Raw genomic sequence first — 19,093 nt, 5'->3', positions numbered from 1 at the left:
TCTTTTATGCCAACTTCAGATTGAAGGAATTCTTACTTCCAACTTGATCAAATGTCAAAATCCCAAGGAAACTACAAGTTATTCTTACTTTTAATTACAGAAGACCTCAAGTCAATTTTAGCAGAACCAAAAATAAATAAATAAAACACTTTTTACTTAGTCACTTCATTTAAACTAATATATGCTAAAACATCCATGTCTAACTAGCCTTGTTTTTTTCTTATTGTAGTAATTTCAAAACCTACAGCGCATTCTTTCTCATCCTAACCAAAATTTTGCTAGTCATGACTGTAAAATGATGATAGAGATGCAAATGAACAATAAATAAGTAACAAATATGTAATTCTTATAGTGAAACATGAAAGCTTTGAATACACAGAGTCTCCCTGGTGCTGATACTAGGGAATAACAGATGTATTGAGAGCATACAGCCTTGTGGCGTGTAGGAATAGTCAACGAGGAGCAACTGAATAAGGATAAAAACAAACTTTCCTCAGTGAAATTTTGTAAGTGAAGTATCCTTTGTTTTCCTTTTTCTTTCAATCATTTACAGCATAAATATATTTTCATATGTAAACAGAATTTATAATCATTTGATATGCCCCCATTAGAATAAAGATGGGCAACTTAGTGTTTTCATAAACCTGTCAATATCTTTATTTTGGAGAACTGTGTCATTAAAACCATCTCTAGTACATTGGTACATACTTTATTATCTATTGGCTTTTCTTTTTTACTAAAAATACGTTGAACAATTCAACATATATTAAATAAAAAATAATTTGCTTCATGATTTGAGAGAACCATCATTGAGCCTTTGTAAGTCAGAAAGACACTTAACATAGTTCATCTCCTTGCAATAATATAGGGTCAGTAATGATTATCAGCAGGAGCAACAACAACAAAAATAAATTCCTAATAGTGGTATTATTTTGAAATAAAAAGAGACAACAAAAACTATTTTTTGAAATCAGTTTGAAAGAGGGAAATAACTTTTGCTCAGGTCTAGTATTCAAAGTTATAGATATGGAATTTCTCACTGAATTTTAAAAATGTATGACTCACACCTAAATACTATGTATAATTATTATACTCAACATTCATTTGTGGTATTTGGAAAAATAAATAATATTTTTGCAAAAGCCTTTGTGATACCAACTATATACATATCTCCAAATATGTCAACTCAGATATTTTGGGCTTCATCCAAGAATTCATGAACATTTCATAAACTACTTCAAGAATTCTGTGGTCAAAATCAAAGTGTTTGATAAAGCTTATAAATTGATACATGCACTTCAATGTATGAGTTAATTCATTTGTAATTTTGTAAAATAGTAGTTTAGTAAGTGAATTTAAAACTGTCAATTGTTAAGTGATTGCTGGATGGCAACTATAAGAAGGTAAATAATTTTCCTTGGTTAGATAGCTGCAAGGCATTTGAAATGAAGAGCTAGGCTATTGTCTTCCTGTTTTACAAAGTTGTTACATGCAAATTAGACTAATATTAATTATATTTTACTCCTATATCATTTTAGAATAAATATCTTGGCTGGGCACAGTGGCTCACACCTGTGATCCCAGCACTTCGGGAGGCCAAGTGAAAGGATCACCTGAGATCCGGAGTTTGAGACAGGTCTGACCAACATGGAAAAACCCCATCTCTACCAAAAATACAAAATTAGGTGGGTATAGTGGCACATGCCTGTAATCCCACCTACTCGGGAGGCTGAAGCAGGAGAATAGTTTGTACCCAGGAGGTGGAAGTTGTGGTGAGCCGAGATCACACCATGGCACTCCAGCTTGGGCAACAAGAGTGAAACTCCATCTCAAAAAAAAAAAAAAAAAAAAAAAGTGGATAAATAAATATCTTAAGGTATCTTTTAATTCCTTTGACTTTATAAAAATTCTAATTGTTTGCTCATAAATGCTTGCTATATTTCTAATTTATATCTCATATTGAAATAAAAAAACCTTTTTTTCTGCCCAATAATATTGAGGTTTATATGAGGCATATTGGGTTTCTCATATTTCCAAATATGTTAGGCTTTAATTTAACATTTAATTCAGATGTTTTAAACGATCATTTGTATTCCTAAGTTGTAGGCCAATGCAGGTTTTCAATTTTATTTATCTATTGTGAACATGCTTTGGTAATTAATATAATTATGAGTATCTTACAAAATATTTTATTTAAAAGGCATGGCAAACCTCATGCCAATTAAACCTCTTCAAACAGAATCATTCTGAGGTTATTCAATATTTCAGGTAACTCAAAGGTAATAGCTTAATGTACCTTATTATCATCTTCAAAGGCTTAAAACCAATATAGCTTTAAAATATGTATTCTACTATGAGCAACAAAGCATCTAATTTTCCTTATAATTACATTTCTTAATGGATTGTAGTAGTGAAATACATGGCTCAACAGCTGGCTTCACCAGGGTACTCCAAAGAACTTTAAAAATCTGGGCATTTATATCAATTATTTATGAATTGCTGACTATTCTTTGGTTAACATTCCATTAATTGAATCTATGTTTTAAAGCAGTTTTAGAGCTTAGTGATACTACATTGTATGTCTCATTGATCTCCCTCATAAATATTAAAGCAAATGAACTCTTTCCAATTTGTTAACATAAATAATTTATCTCTAGAGTCTGGAAACTTACTGGAAACTTCTTGCATTTTAAGTAAGGCATTTCTACACTTAAATACTCAGAGAAATGATAGATGGACCATGTATAGATTTTAAGTGTTATATCAATAAATATCCTACCATTAATGAACTTAATAACTTTGATAATTCAAAGAACAATGTGTTTTTATTCATCTATTTCTACTTTTATTAATAGAGGAAACAATTAAAATTTTATTTTTTATTATAATAGAATACAATATACTATTTCAAGGAACAGAAAACTAAAACTAAATCAAAACAAAAGAATGTATCGTTATCTAAAATTAAAATTTAGTTGGATATCCTGTATTTTTATTTACTAGGTCTGGCAATCTAATATGTATAAATATATTAGAAATTTAAAAGTGAAATAAAAAGCGAAATTCTGGATGCGGAAATGTTATTGAAGCCTTTTAGAAAAAAAAATTTGGGATGGACTTTTTATTTTTAACATATAAATGTTGTTAATTAGTAGATTAATATTTCAAGTATGCCTCTGTGTATGTAATACCAGGATTACATACCAAACTCTTGTTTCAGTATAGGGTAGGAATTAAGTCAATATGTTTTAAAAGATATGAAATAACTATTGAAATAATATACTTTAAATAGTACATAACAATTTACTAAAATTTATTTTATAATGTGAACCATTTCCTTGCCAAAAATGCAAGAAAGGTATAATGTTAAGACATATTCAAATAAGCTATGATTAAGTGTCTAGAATAGACTAGGCTCTGAAGTATAAAGATACATATAAGACATTGTCTCATTTGGCAGTTGGCTATTAAACAAGTGCATGCAATTAGTTTCTATAGGTGTTATACGATAATTCCCTATCAGAATTATAGTTTATTGTTATTTAATTTTGAAGAATTTAAATCACAGTACACTTGAAATTCATTCTTGCTAAAAATAAGGAGAAAAGTAGCACTTTAACTTGTTAAAGGAATTAAGCAATTGACATAAGAATGTAGATTTCAGCAAAGCTAGATTAGAAAAGATAATGAGAAAAATATTTCTATCCTTCATTGGAAAACAGTAGAGAAGGGTCTGGTAGTGTGCATGAGGTGCCACGAGTCTTCTGAAATGTTTCCTAAATAATAAGACTTGAAAGTCCAAATTACTCTTTAATCAGTGGACTGCAGAACGGAAGTTATCCTGGATGACCAGGTACATTATTGATTCACAATATTATTTTGCAAAGAATTTTTTTTTTCTTAGTAGTAGGTCTCAACAGTTGGCTTAAAGTATTCAAGTAAACTGTGATTTAAATAGATGTTTTTCAGGCTTTGCTATTCCGTTTATGGAACATAGGCATAGTAGATTTAGCATAATTAAGATTCCCAGGATTTTCAAAATAGTAAAGGAACACTGACTTGAAATTAAAGATATCAACTGAATTAGCTCCCAATGAGAGCTGTCCACTGAAGCTTTGAAGCCAGGCATTGACCGCATCTATTTAGCTATGAAAGTTCTAGATGGCATCTACTTCCATAAAAGGCTGTTTTGTCTACACTAAAAATCTGTTGTTAAATGTAGCCACCTTCATCAATTATCTCGGGTAGATCTTCTGGATAACTTGCTATGGCACCCATATCAGCACTTGCTGCCTCAAGTTTTATGTTATGGAGATGGCTTATTTTCTAATACCTCCCAACCCACCCTCTTCTATTTTCAAACTTTTTTTCCTGTGGCTTTCTTACCTCTCTCAGCCTTCATAGAACTGAATGAAGAGAGACAGGCCTTTGCTCTAGATTAAGCTTTGGCTTAAGGCAATGTTGGGGCTGACTTGATCTTCTACCCAGACTGCTCAAATTTTCTCCATACTAGCAATAGGGCTGTTTTTGCATTCTTTTCATTCATGTGTTCACTGGAGCAGAACTCTTAATTTCCTTTAAGAACTTATCTTTTACATTAACAACTTGGCTGTTTGGCACATGAGACCTAGCTTTCATCCTAAACTTTCCTTACTGAGCTTAATTATTTCTAGCTTTTGGTTTTAAGCAAAGGATGTGTGATACTTTGTTTCACTTGAACACTTTAAGGCCATTGTAGGGTTATCAATTAACAGAATTTTAGTATTGTGTATCTCAAAGAATAGGGAAGCCTGAGGAGAAGGAGAGAGAAGCAGGAACCAATGATCACTAGAGAAGTCAGTATATACAAATCATTAAGTGATTTGTATATCCATTAAGTTTGCCGTCATATATAAGCACAGTTTGTGGTGCTCCAAAACAATGACAATAGTTCATCAAAGATCACTAACTACATGTTAGTGTAATTACTAACTACATGACAGACGTAATGATAATAATGAAGTTTGACACATTGCAAGAATTACCAAAATGTGACACAAAGACATGAACTGAGAACACGCAATTGGAAAAATGGCACTGACAGAGTTGTTCAACACAGGGTTGTTATGAATCTTCAGTTTCAGTGTCTGTGAAGTACAATAAATTGAAGCACAGTGAACTGGGATCTGCCTCTAATTGGTGTTCTATGTTATGAAGAATGTTCTCTTTTCTGTTTTGTTTAACTGAACTCAACAGAGGCAGACATCATCAAAGCTATGATTTTATACAACGGGTGGCTGAATCTTATATGCTGTAGTTTCATGTGAAATCAGACATTTTATTTAAGTGGCCTAATTATAGCTTTAGTAATGACATGTCTTCATCTTCTATACCAAGATATCCACCTATGTGATTTCTTAAATAGGAAGTTCTCTACGACTGGAGAAAAACTGAAGTTAATAATTGTGTTAGAAAAATTGAAAGATGTTGATTAAACATATTTCTTTTAGATGAGAAATGCAGTAGAACTTCAAATGGATATATGCAAGTTGCTTAACTGAATCAGGGTAATATCTTTATTTTTAGCAAGTACAACCACTTTTCATTAGAGGGTGCACAGATTTGTATAATCTCCACAAAGCCATTCATGTTAATAGGGCAAGGTTTGCTCAAAAAATTAGGGAAATGTTACTACCAAAACAATGCAAGGTGTAACTCTCTTTTGAGAGTTAAATTTTTCATACAAATTTTCACTGTTTAAAATTGTTTTTGTTTGTTTCATGTGATTATGTCCTGTTTGTCTTTGTTATTATTGTTCTGTTTTGTTTTCAGAAGATTTGAATGTTACCTAGTCCAAAACCAGGCCTAATCCAAAACTCAGGGAAAATACCTACAATTCAAGCATATACATTAGGGACTACGGCTTCAAATTAAGATTTCTCTGAAGTCAAATCTAATTATATAGTAAGTAAATTGCTGTTTGTTGCCTAATTGTCCTATGGTGACTGATTTTTAGATACATGATATCTTAACTCTAGGAAGATGATCCAAAAACTGCTGTCTTTTCTGTAGCATAACTTTATTTATTCCAGCAGTGAAAATATTCACTCTCTGGAGCGATATATTAAATCAGAAACACACCATAATTGTCAGACATGAGGCACCATCGATGGACCACATAATATATACAATAATTTCAGAAAGAAAGAATGGAATCTTCATGCTGAAATTAGAAAATTTTCTCCAAAAACCTTTTTCCTTGTGCTTGCTTTACAAATCATCGTACAAAGATTCTTCTCAATGTTAATTTTAGCTGCTCTGTATTTCTTCACATTTCTTACTTTTCATGCATAGATTTATACAGATAGCTATATAAACTCATCTATACGTAACTAAGCCTAAGATAGGAAGAGGTTAAGACCTAGGGCTTTTAAAAGTTGAGTAACTCAATTTTGATTCAGAAAGCAACAAAGACTTAAAACATTTTGCTTTTGAAGAAAGACATCTTCAATCAACATTCAATTGTAAGGAGCAACTTTTCTAATTTGCTAGGCCTGAAAACCATTACATCTTCCCCTTAAAAACTATTCTCTTTCTTTTTCATATTTATCTAATTAGCATTTACAAAGCACATAACATTTCTTACAGGGCTGATTCACATTGGGAAGAGATGAAGTGGTTATAACTTCACAATAAAAATCAGTCCTGATAATTACAGTATTCAGCCTGGATACATGAGTATTCATGCATAGCTTGTGAATAATTGGAAACAATTCAAGGAGTTTGTAGAATTTACAAAGACTTACAAGTGAAAAAAAAGTTCAGGGAATAGGAAGAGCCCAAGTTATTTGAATGATGCTGTCTGCATGATTTTTCAAATTCATATCATTTCTGCACAACATCACAGCTTTGAGGTTGTATACATGCTTTGGTTTATCCTCTTTGAGGCGCAGACTGTATATCAAAGCAAGAAAGAATTGATAATCATTTACATTCTCTTTAGTAAAGAGCTTTACCAAATGATATGTAGAAAAAAAAGATTGAATTTTTATATCGAATGAGTACTGCAATTATTAACAACAATATTAAACTCATGAATATGTATGACTCTTCTCCATGTATTTTGATTAGTTGTCTTTATTATTTAAATGATTTGTAGAGGGTAAGGTTATTTTAAAGTCAACAATTTGTTCTCATATGTATATAGACGCTGAGGCTAGAAGTTATATAGTTTGTCACAAATATAAAAACATGGCTGCCAATGTTTAATTCAATGAAATGTTTATTAAGTTTCTGGTATATTCTGATCACTGCTTTAAGTCAGGGTGAAAATGGGAAAAACTAAGGAGAATATGGGATCCAAAAGATGAGTCAACATGTTCCTTACAAAAGAAAAATACAAATATGTTGAAAAAAAGAAGATATCATAACTAGAAAATTTTTTTTTAAATCTCTAAAGAAGGAAAGTACATAAAATTTGTGACGTTCAGATTGTGAAGGGTTAAAAGCATTCATCCTTCCTGAATACTATTATTCTGAGAAGCCTGCAAACTTTCATTACAGATAGGCATATTATTTCCTGGAACAGGTAAATATATTTGTCACAGCCTTTCTGTCTAATAATTTAGGAGTTCCTTGTAGAAATCTGACTTTAAAAAGCAAAGCAGGGGAGCTGATTTTCTGAGAATTTTGCTTGTGTTGTTTCTTTTGTTGTTTTATCAGCGTAAATACCTGCTTAAATTGTCTGGCTAATCTCACTTTTACTTTTTTAGCCCAGTCACATTAGATTTGCTTTCCACATTTAACCCTACCTATTATTCTCAATAGAGGTACAGGAAGATCTCCCTCCAAAAACCATAATTGTTGATATACAGGGGAGGGAATGTGTTCTCTTTCCAAGTCCACAAGGGAGAGTAGTGTTAAGGGCAAGAACTTCCCAGCAACATGCCCCCTCCCATGCCTCTCCATCTGGGAGATCTAATGGTTTCTGTTTTAATTTTTGTGCACAGGAAGAACGAAAGTTCAGTTACTCCAGCAGAAGTTTAAAGGAATTATTTTCATTGGCCAGGGGGCTTGGAGAAGGTGGGAATTCCTCCCAGGTTAAAAGTCCTCTTCTTCCACACCTCTTTGGATACCATACGTGGGCCCCCTTCCACACTCCCTTCGGGGAAGCTGTCTTTCCTCTCCAGGATTTCCCCTCTGGAGTCCCCTTTCCACTCTCTCGTGGAAGCTTGTCTTCCCATCCTAACTCCATCTCCCTCTCTCTCAATTCCCATCCACTCAGTGTGGAAGCTGCTTTCCTCTCCTGGATTCCATCTTTCTGGTGTCTCTCACTCAGTGTGAGAGGAGCTTTCCTTCTCTGGTTTTTCCCTTCTGGGAACCCTTCTCGATCAGTGTGAGAGTGACTTTTCTTTCTCTCACTCTGTGAGAGCTAGCTGCATCTTTCTCTCTCCGTCTCTTTTTCTCTCTGCCTAGATAAATCACTTTCTGCAAAAACCTTTTGGGGTCCGGTATTTACTTTAGGAGGGTAACTTTTTTCTCTCGGCCTAAATAAATCACTTTCTGCAAAAATCTTTTTGGGCCCAGTATTTACTTTATGAGCATATTTACGGTATGGTCCCCTCTCCCATTCTTGGGTGAGTGAGAGACCAAGAGCCTGGGAAAACATCCTCTCAGGGGAGCTAAGTGCTCCCTTGCACCTCAAAACCTGGCAACACAAGTATTTTATTCATTTTCACAATTTTTGCCACCTAGTTTATTCATAACATTTACAGAAATTGTTCAAGTTTTCACCAAGACTCCATTTAAATATTAAAATTCCTTTTAAATATGAAAGCACACTCACACTAACAGATGAATTCTGTTGTACATACATATTAATTAACCAAAGCATCAAGTACTGGCATAGCATACCTGGACTTTGAGTTTTTATAATCAAGGTATTAATTGCCTCTAGCATGACTTTCTGTAACTTCTTATATGCCATGGATTTCGTTATATGAAAACAAATATATATACACACACACATATATGTATATATGGAAATATACCTATATACTCACACAAAAATTATAAGACATTGCATTATGAAAATTGGCTCTATATTAGTAAAATGACCTGCAAAACTGTGTTTTTTAAATCAATAAACAGTCTTTCTTCCTTGAAAAGATAACTAATGAAGACTCAAAATGCCTATGATTTACATTTCTGATCTTATGAAAATATTTTGGAATACAATATCTGGAAATATTTTTCTGTCTAATGGAATTTGATATTTTAAGAAAGATCAGCAACAAAATTTTATATGAATCTTTTGAAATTACAATATTGTGCTTTCTCAGTGTTAAAATTGACTAGGATTAAATTAATAATTACCTATTGAGATCATGGATGCATCTTGTGTTATGGTGTCCCTCAGATTTAACAAAATAGCTGACATATAAAATATACCATGTAATAAAAATGGTTGTCAAACTGAATTTATTAAAACTAATAATATACTAATACATTGGCATAAAATAACTTGAGGAGCTAGTTTCGAGTTTTCTTCAGATAAACTTGGATATAGTGAGATACCACTTTGTTGCTACAACAAGTAATAAACTTGATTCTTAGAGTTGGAAAACATCTAAAAATTCATGAGTGTACTGTACTCTCTAAAGTCACAATGTTGGTTTTAAAAAAATCTATCATTTTCCTGTATAGGCTACATTGAATTTTGTAAATAATAGGAAATATGTTGCTTTGTTGAGAGGTCATAAATTATTAGACATCTAGTGTTATAGAGGAAATCATTCACACCTTGGCACTAAAAACCCCTACTGAGGGACAGTTAACTTTTCTTCCCAGGTCCACAAGGGGCGTGGTTTCAAAGGCAGGAAAGGCAGGAACTTTCCAGTGCCATGCCTCCATCCACCTCCCCATCTGGGCGCCTAGAGCTCTCTGTCTAACTTTCCACGCGAGAAAGGTAGACAGCTCAGGTGAGCTTCCTTTGTTTAGAAAGCCTGCCACAAGCTCTGAGGGAGGAGGCTTTGATTACGGGCCAGGCATATAGATCTGACTTTGATCTATATCAGAGTCAAAGATCAATGAATCCAGAGGAAGTTTGGAAAAGCTCCTCTCACTGGATGAGAACTTAAATGGGGTGGGAATAACTCTGGGGTTAAAATCCCCCTACTCTTTTACCTATAGGGATTTCCCTCTCTGGGATCCCCTCCACAGCAGGGTGGGAGTCTTCTCATTCTCTCTCTCTCTCTCTAACTGTGCAGACTCCATCTCTGGATCCCCTCCCATGACAGTGTGGGAGGCACGTGCTTGCGCTCTCTCTTTCTCTCTCTCTGCCTAATAAATCACTTTTCTGCAAAGCTCTTTGGGTCCGATATTTCCAATATTTACTTGAACGAGCTCACCCGGTCACCAGGCCCCCTCTCCATTCTTGGGTGAATGAGGCCCGAGGACCTGGAAAAACACATCTCATTGGGGAGCAGTGAGCATCTTTGGGACACTCCTACAGCCCTGCACCTGTCATCTGGTTACACTACCTGAATAGGCTCCCTTTATTTATCTTCCTGCCTTGTTAATTGTAGTGGTTAATTACTATGTCAATTTAGCTAAGCTTCATCTACAATTTTCTATAGCCCCTGGTTAATGTTGGCCAGCAGACATTTTTTTTTTTTTCCTGAGAATTTGAAGTAGAAATAAAGGCAGCCTTTTTTTTGTTTTGTTTTTTTGTGTGTTTTTTTTTTTTTTTTTTTTAGACGGAGTTTTGCTCTTGTTACCCAGGCTGGAGTGCAATGGCGCAACCTTGGCTCACCACAACATCCGCCTCCTGGGTTCAGGCAATTTTCCTGCCTCAGCGTCCTGAGTAGCTGGGATTACAGGCACGCGCCACCATGCCCAGCTAATTTTTTGTATTTTTAGTAGAGACGGGGTTTAACCATGTTGACCAGGATGGTCTCGATCTCTTGACCTCGTGATCCACCCGCCTTGGCCTCCCAAAGTGCTGGGATTACAGGCGTGAGCCACTGCGCCCAGCCGGCAGTCTTATTTTTATGCTGTGAAGATTGAAGGAGGGTGTTATCCACTATGGCAGCTTGCACATGTTGTCACTAATGTGTCTGGTCACCATGTTGATGTGGGGCATTAGCTGAACCTGCAGCAACTCCACTCCCACCTTACTTATTCCTTCATCTTCTCTGATGCTGGACCAGGTATATGTAGAGCTACATGGCAAGGGATATTGACCTCTTTCTCCTGCAGAGCCTCTTTAGCCATAGTTACAGACAGTGAGACAGAGGGCACAGATTTTATTTTGTCCCCTAAGTTGTTTGTATTTTCGAGTATTCGTTTGTCCTTGTTCTCAACCACATCTATCTGGTTGTTTTCTAAATTCACTGGGTGTCATAAACAAAATTCTAAGAATCCTTCAAATTCCTGCCCCTGGTGTTCAAAACTTGTATAGCCCCCTCTCCCTATAGGTATGAAGAAGTTGTGACTGTAATGAGATACAATCCCCATGATTCTTTTACTAATAGACCTCTAGGTAATCAAAAGTAGATTCTACTAGTAGGTTTGACCCAATTTGATGATTCTCTAAAAGAAGGTGAAACAGACAATTTGCCTGCTGACCTTGAACAAGCAAACTGCAATCTTGTAGAGTCACAGAGCAGGAAATTGCACACAGTCTCTAGTAGCTGGAAACAACTCCTGGTTGACAGTCAGCAGGAAATTAGGAAGCTCAGGTCTACAACCACAGGGAAGTCAATACTGACAACAATCTAAATATGCTTAGAAGACGACTCCAGTCCTCAGACAAGAATGCATGCCCAACTGAGACCTTGATTTCAGCCTGAAGAGACCCTGAGCAAAGGACCTAGCTAATCTGTGCTCAGGGTCTTGGACCCACAGAAACTTTAAGATAATAAATTGTTATCCATTAAGCCACTAAAGTTGTGGTAATTTGTTAGGAAACAATAGAAAATTAATAGAGATTGTGTTACCTGGAAGTGAGGGTGCTGCTATAATAAATACCTGTAAATGTAGGAAAGTCTTTGGAATTAGTCTGCAAGGAAAGGCTAAAATAATTTTCAAGAGTCTAAGTGAGAAATGCTAAATGTCCTTGAATACACTGTTAGTAGAAACCTGGACTTGCAAGATGCTGCTCCTGAGGGCTTTGGAGGGAAGTAAGGACGTAAAGAACATGTAACATTGTAAACTGGAGAAAGGATGATCCTTGTTATGTAAGGATAAAAAGCCAATGTTTAAGAAGGAATAGGACAGTGAAAATTTTAAGAGTCATATATTTTCAGATCTGGAATCCCTAAAATCCTGTTGAATCTCCTTTACCAGCAGGAGAACTTTTTCTTCTAGAGCTGTCTGAAGACCTCATCTACTCTACCTGAAGAAACTTCAGGGTGCTCCCCCATGGTCCTGCTATTCCAAGGGACTGCTGATACTTCCAAGATATACCCTGCTACCCTTTATTACTCCTCAATATATATCTAGGCTAAAGTCTCAAGAAACCCGGAAAATAAGGTCCATGACCCATGGAAAGGTGTGATACACGCAAAAAAAGAGTGTGATTTTAAAGAATGATATAGAAACCTGGGGATTATATATTGGAATTAAAACTAAGGTTTTTAGAGCAGAGTTAATAAATATTTCATTTGATCAGGCTGAATGGAGACTCCATAAATATTTCACATTCAATATTCATATCAATATTCAATAGATATCAGCACTCAATGTCTTAATTCAATTAAATGATTTTCTGTATGGATTGATTTGGGCCTGAATGTGCGTTACACTAAATGAAGGGGAAATATCAGAACTTCTTTATTATGCAGAAGGCATAATGAATGCCTGTAGATGAAGGCATCCAAATGTTGACGGAGACTGGAATGCTTAAGTAGATTTACCATATAAAACGAACTGCATCTTATGGAAGTTATAAAGAACAGTCCTTCATAAGTTTAGAGAAATACATTTATGAGTGGTATCTCTCCATGCTTTAAAAACTTCTGTGATAACTATTCTTTGCAAGCCAGAAATGATAGTCAGAGCTACTTCTATTACATTGAGCTCTCCAAATCCCCAAGTGAGTAAAGGGATCTGGTATAAATTGTGACTCTTAATTGCCAAAGAGAAAGGGTGCATGTTTGCCATAATCAGAGACAGAGCCAACATAGTAATCAGAATAGTCTGACCTGCAGAGAGTTTTGGCATTGGCCAGTTGATTACTGCATCTCTTAAATGAAATATATTGATAGCCTACTAAACTTGTACAAGTAATACAACTCCAGATTTGTTGAATGAAATTGCTTAAATCACTGTAATACAAAATCACAACCCCTATACCAATTCGCAGACTTCAGTGAGTTCAGCCCATAGTCTTTTGTTTGAATAAGAGGCCAGGTTCACTCAAGAAACAGTCCCTCCATACATCCTAAAATGACTAGTCAAAATTTCTACCTTTCCCCAAATTACCTGTGGCCATTTACCAGGGTGATTTTGCATTGGAAAAGAGGAAATTATTAGTTACTTAGAAGGTTACTGAACTCTGTCTCTGAAATGACCTTAATGCTAGAGACCTGAAATGTCATTTTGCTGTTCACCATCAAGATTAGGGGCTTATGGAGGTCAAATAAGCAATGAAGTTTTGGCTTGTGTCCAACTCACCAAGGGCCTAGTGAGATAAACATCCCCTGTGGTTATTTCTTATAATTGGAATAGTCATACTTAGCCACTGGCAGAGTTCCCATATTCATTACATAGGCTCTTACAATAAGAAAGGTCAAGTGAAAGCCACTAGAACTGGCTCTATCTACCAAGAGAGTAATTCAAAATAAATCATGAGAGAATTGTAGAGATTTGTGCCACTCTGGAAGACTTGAAAAATGCAAGGATATTGATTCATGCTACATTGTCATTCAATTTGCCTATTCAGGTCATACACAATCCAGATAGGTTTGGAGAATAAGGATGGTTATCATCATCTCAATTACATGTCCACTCCCAATTGCAGCTGCTTTTATAGATGAAGTTTCATAGCTGGAATAAATTAACATATCCCTCAGCCAGCACCTGGTATGTGTCTATTGATCTTGAAAATATTTTTTCTTCCCTATATTTATAGTAAATGCCATAAAAAGCACTTTACTTTCAGCTGAACTTGCTAGTAGCATGTCTTCTCTACCCTAACTATGAAACTGTCTAATCCTACATCATTTGGAGCAAACATAATCATCTCTCTATTCCCCCAGATGGTATATTACATTGATTTATTTTATAATAATAAACATGCTGATTAGACTTGATTATTCAGATGTAGCCAGTATTGTAGACATCTCATTAAAATATATACATGCCAAAAGAAGGCAAACAAATCCCTCAAAAATTATAGGTATGAAAAATGTTTTGAGATGATTTTCAAATTGAATGACAAGATACTTCAGGCATCTCCGACCACTAAGAAATATGGAACTTGAAGGCAATATGTACCTCCATCTGTGCATGCTAGCCTGACTAGTTTGCTGAATAATTTTAAAAAAGCTAACATTTTTGAGTGGGTCACAAAAGAAGCCAATGTTTTGCAATATGTCCACATTATTATACTTGTGTCATATAACTTAGCAGATTACATGGTGTTTATAGTATCTATGGCAGATTGGTATTACATTGCCTCCTCTCTCTCAACCCATATGAATGGTCTTTTAGGGTAATTCCCTATATATAACAGCTAATGAAAAGCAATGGGGGCTGTTTACAGATAGATGTTTTTGTACAGTACACTGGCACTATACACAGGTGCAGCATTACAATGGAGGTACTATGGGATCACCTCCAGGAAGGAGACACTAAAAGGTTATTATGTTAATTAAGGAAAATCCATACCTTCCAACAGTATACCTAGTTGTTAATGTTGTGCAGTAGGAGAGAGAGCCAGAAGCATGGATCTTTATTTATTCATGGACAGTGGTTGCCGATTTGGCCGAATGTCATGGGTTTGAAAAGAAGGAAAGGGAAAAACTGTGACAAAGAAGTGTGGTACATGGGAAAACCTTTCTCAGTGGCCTTGAGTATGAAGATACTCATGTCCCCCGTAAAACCTCATCAAAATGCAACTCAGAAAGGGAAAATTGTAATAATTAGATGGTAAAGTTGACCCGTTCTAAGGATATCAGGAAATATTTCCCCTTAGCTATATCTATGCTTTCCTGTTAGGCTCATACACCAAATGCTCATAGCAGCAGTGATGAGAATGCCTGGGGTCAGCAACCTCGACTTTGACTCACCAAAGCTGATTTGATTCCAGCTACAGATAATGTCTACCTGCCTAAAGCAGAGACCAACATTAAGCTCTCCAAATAATATCAGATCTTGGGTGAACCAGTCAGTTACATGGCGGTGGGTAAATTGAATGAGATGTTCCGTCACAGAATGGGCAGTACTTTAGTCTCACTGAAATAAACCCTCATACTCCATATAGGTTTATCTTTCTTGTTCACAATGTTTATGCTACAGTCACCATCCATACAGTTATCAAATGCCATATTTACCATCACAGTGTTACCTACAGTATTGCTTCTTACCAACAAACTCATTTCAGAAATAAACTGCAGCAAAGTGCTCATGCAGATGCAATTTACAAGTCTTTCTTTGTGCTCCATGACCTAAAACAGCTGGCTTAAATAATGGTATGACTTTTAGAAGATTTATAGATGCAATGAACCAGGAAATAACAACTCTGTAAAAAAGCAGGATAATATTGTTTATTTTAAAATGTCGGAAACCAAAAATTAAAAATTAAGAATCTTCCAAAGGACACAGTTATTAATTATTGAGGTGGGTATTAGAACTAAATAATATCAGTAACCCAAGCATGTTCTCTTTCCCATGTACTATATCCCTTCTCTTATTACCAGAATTAAAATTACATTATTTTATGCACCTATATGATACATCTAGAAGAGAACTAACATATATCCTTGTTAGTTACTACATCTTTCCAAGTCGAGTTACATTTGCTTCTATTATTTGTATTTTCCTCTACTGGAAAAAAATTAAACTACTTATAAGAACATCTGCTTTAAACAAGTCAGTATATTTTAGCATTTCCTCTTTCTCCTCTTGGATATCATACAAAAGCAAAAAAAAAATTTTTTAAATAATTCAGAAATTACATTTTTAGAGAATCTTGAAGATAAATATAATCCAAAACCTCAAAAATACATTTTTAGCTCCCAACAGCACTGATGCTAAACAGAAGTCATCTGAAAAGGAGTGAAGCCAAGAAGCATAGCGAATGATAAGAGAACTATCCTTGTCAGAGCTTAAAAAAAAAAAAAAAAAGCTGCAGACAAAAAATATCCTGAAGTGCTCATTCTGAAGCTTAAAGCAATATTGAATAAAGTAACTGGTTTGACTCAAAGAAGCAAAGGGCATGCCATGACACAAAGAATTACAGAGATGGACCATATTTTCAGGAAATTGTCTCTGTCCAGCAAATAGTCTCCTAAATTATTATCTCTGCACACTACTACCTAGAATAAAGACTAGTTTTCTTTGAGTCATATTGCGTGGCCAAATGAAGAAATGTTGAATGAGAAAATGTAAGCTGAATTTCCTGGAAACTTCAAAACATGACTCAGGGGTCCATTTATGTATTTCCTTACACATTCCTCCTGCTTAAGGTTCAGACGTAATGCCCAATGTTAAGACAACAAGATAAGATCTTCCGAAGAGATAAATAAGCTTGTCTCTTGTTTAAGTCAATTTTATTTTGCATTTTCTTTTGAACAGCAGCTAAGCTTATCAGAATATATTTTTCTAAATATACATGGGTTTTAATTTTATTTGATGTCTTTATTTCCAGAGGAAAAAGTAACAATTCTGACAACTTAATACTTAAACAAGAAAAGCTTTATGTAAAAGGATAACTAAAAATATGTATGTAGCCAAGGATATCATAGGCAGTATCTAAGATAGGTCCCAAACTGTGTTGGCTTTGAAATCCTCTCATTGTCTGGCAAAGTATACCCCCTTCTTGAAAATCTACCACAACATCTAGATTTTAGAAAGGACAGAGAGAGAAAGAAAAAAAAATGTGATATCCTTTTGAAGAAGTGGTATGCAGACATTCAATGACATCAAGAATTTCTTTGAGTCAGTGTTGGTTTCTGCAGAATTAGAATGCTGTCTCTGAAAATGACTACTGACACCTCTCTACTCATAAGTTCAATAAGGCGATCTTATTGCTCTCCAAATAACAAGCAAGGGAGAAATGGACAAGGAAATTCAGTATTCACTTGTGTTTCTGTAGTATTTGAAGGCTGTTGGCAGCCAAGAATAAACACAGTAAACAAAATGGAGATTTCTGTAACAGAATGCCATGCATATATGCATTGCTCTTAATACACACTACTGAGCAAGAAAAATTAAAATTCAATGAGGTTTATAGAAAATTATAACTTGTGTAATAAAAACAGATACATTCATGAAACTACATCATATAATTTCAGAGAAGCATACATATACACATATAAACATTAAAATGAATGTCTCTGTTGTATGGTGTGTTTGAAGAGGACTGTGGTGGAGACAGGACTAAAGAAGTGGGCCAGAAAGGGAGAGCTCTGTACCTTGTTTAGTTTGTTAGTTCTTAGGAGGTATGGGCCAAATAATATAATTAGTTTGTCTTTGAATCACAGAATTTGAAATACACATATTTAAAAGGTTCTGTTTGTTTTGTGGAGACATCTGTCCAATATCACTTAGGACTGAAAAACAAACATGTCCCTGGGTTACAATGTCAGGCTTACTTAGGTATACATTTTAAATGGCAGATACCAATCATTTATGTGTGGGAAGGGGTGTGTATGAATACTTTGCATGAAAGTGGGCACATCTAAGGCTAAGCACCCAAGCCTTAGTTTCTGAGGGCTGACATGTAGTCTGAACTCTTTACATCTCTGGAATTTCTGTTTCCCGTGATCCTAAATCATTCTTAAAGTCTAGGTTTTGTCGCAGATTATTCCACGTCATTCCCTGATCCTAAATTATAGATACATGCACCTGTACTGTGTATTGTCTTGCTGCCTCTCTCACTACTATTATAATTATTCTAATCAGAGCTTTTGTTATTGTGTTTCAGGAAACTAAAACTGAAGATGCAAATGAGTTATTATATATCTATTCAATTTAATAAAATTGTACTATGTATCTATTCTTGCAGTGTTTCTATCATACCAGGATAATTATTCCTTCTTTGTTTAAATAAAGATTTTTTATCTAGAATGGTGGGTATTTTGTAAAGCTTAATATAACTGGTTTCAGGATAAACATAAACAATAAGAGAAACATGTATGTTAATTAAAGTATATTGAAAACCATATAACAAATATGAGAAAATATTAATTTATGTTGTAATTTTAACAAAAGAAAAGCTTCCCTACCCATTCTCCTTTGATATAAAGCAAAAAAAATAAAGCTTGGGAGGTAGTGATTAATCAGAAATAGGTAAGTTCTCAATTGGAAGAAATATCTACGTCTATTTCCTTAACCCTCCTATTCAATGCAAGGATTCCCTTTCTAAAGTTTGTTGTCCCAACAAGATTAAATTTAGACAAAGTCTCATATAAAACCCTAAATCAGCTGAAGAAGAATTATGCTTAACTTTTATAAGAACATTTCCTGGAAATCTACAGTGAAGACAAATAACAAAAGCATTGAGAATGCAGTGAAGTTTGCTGTACATCAAAGATGGTGTCAGCAACTAGTGCTACAGAACTGAGACATTGGAGCAGAATGCACAATGAAGTCTGAGGTGTCAGTCAGCAGAAATAGGTACAAGTTAAGCTGAGATGACCTCAGTGCATCTAGGGACTACTTCAGTGACAGTTTTAGCAGCAGTTGATTTAGAAAATGCATAGCAGTTATGCGGTAAATTTTAGAATAAGTGTGATGTGGTGCTGAGAAGAATGTATACTCTGCTGATTTGGGGTAGAGAATTCTGTAGATGTCTATTAGGTATGCATAATCCAGAGCTGAGTTCAAGTCAACACCAGGACCAGACGGATTCACCACCAACTTCTACCAGAGGTACAAAGAGGAGCTG

Source organism: Sapajus apella, unplaced genomic scaffold, assembly GCF_009761245.1.
Source record: "Sapajus apella isolate SASKATOON/1434 unplaced genomic scaffold, GSC_monkey_1.0 scaffold9, whole genome shotgun sequence".
In the NCBI taxonomy this organism is placed as follows: domain Eukaryota; kingdom Metazoa; phylum Chordata; class Mammalia; order Primates; family Cebidae; genus Sapajus; species Sapajus apella.
This window is presented reverse-complemented; position numbering follows the sequence as displayed.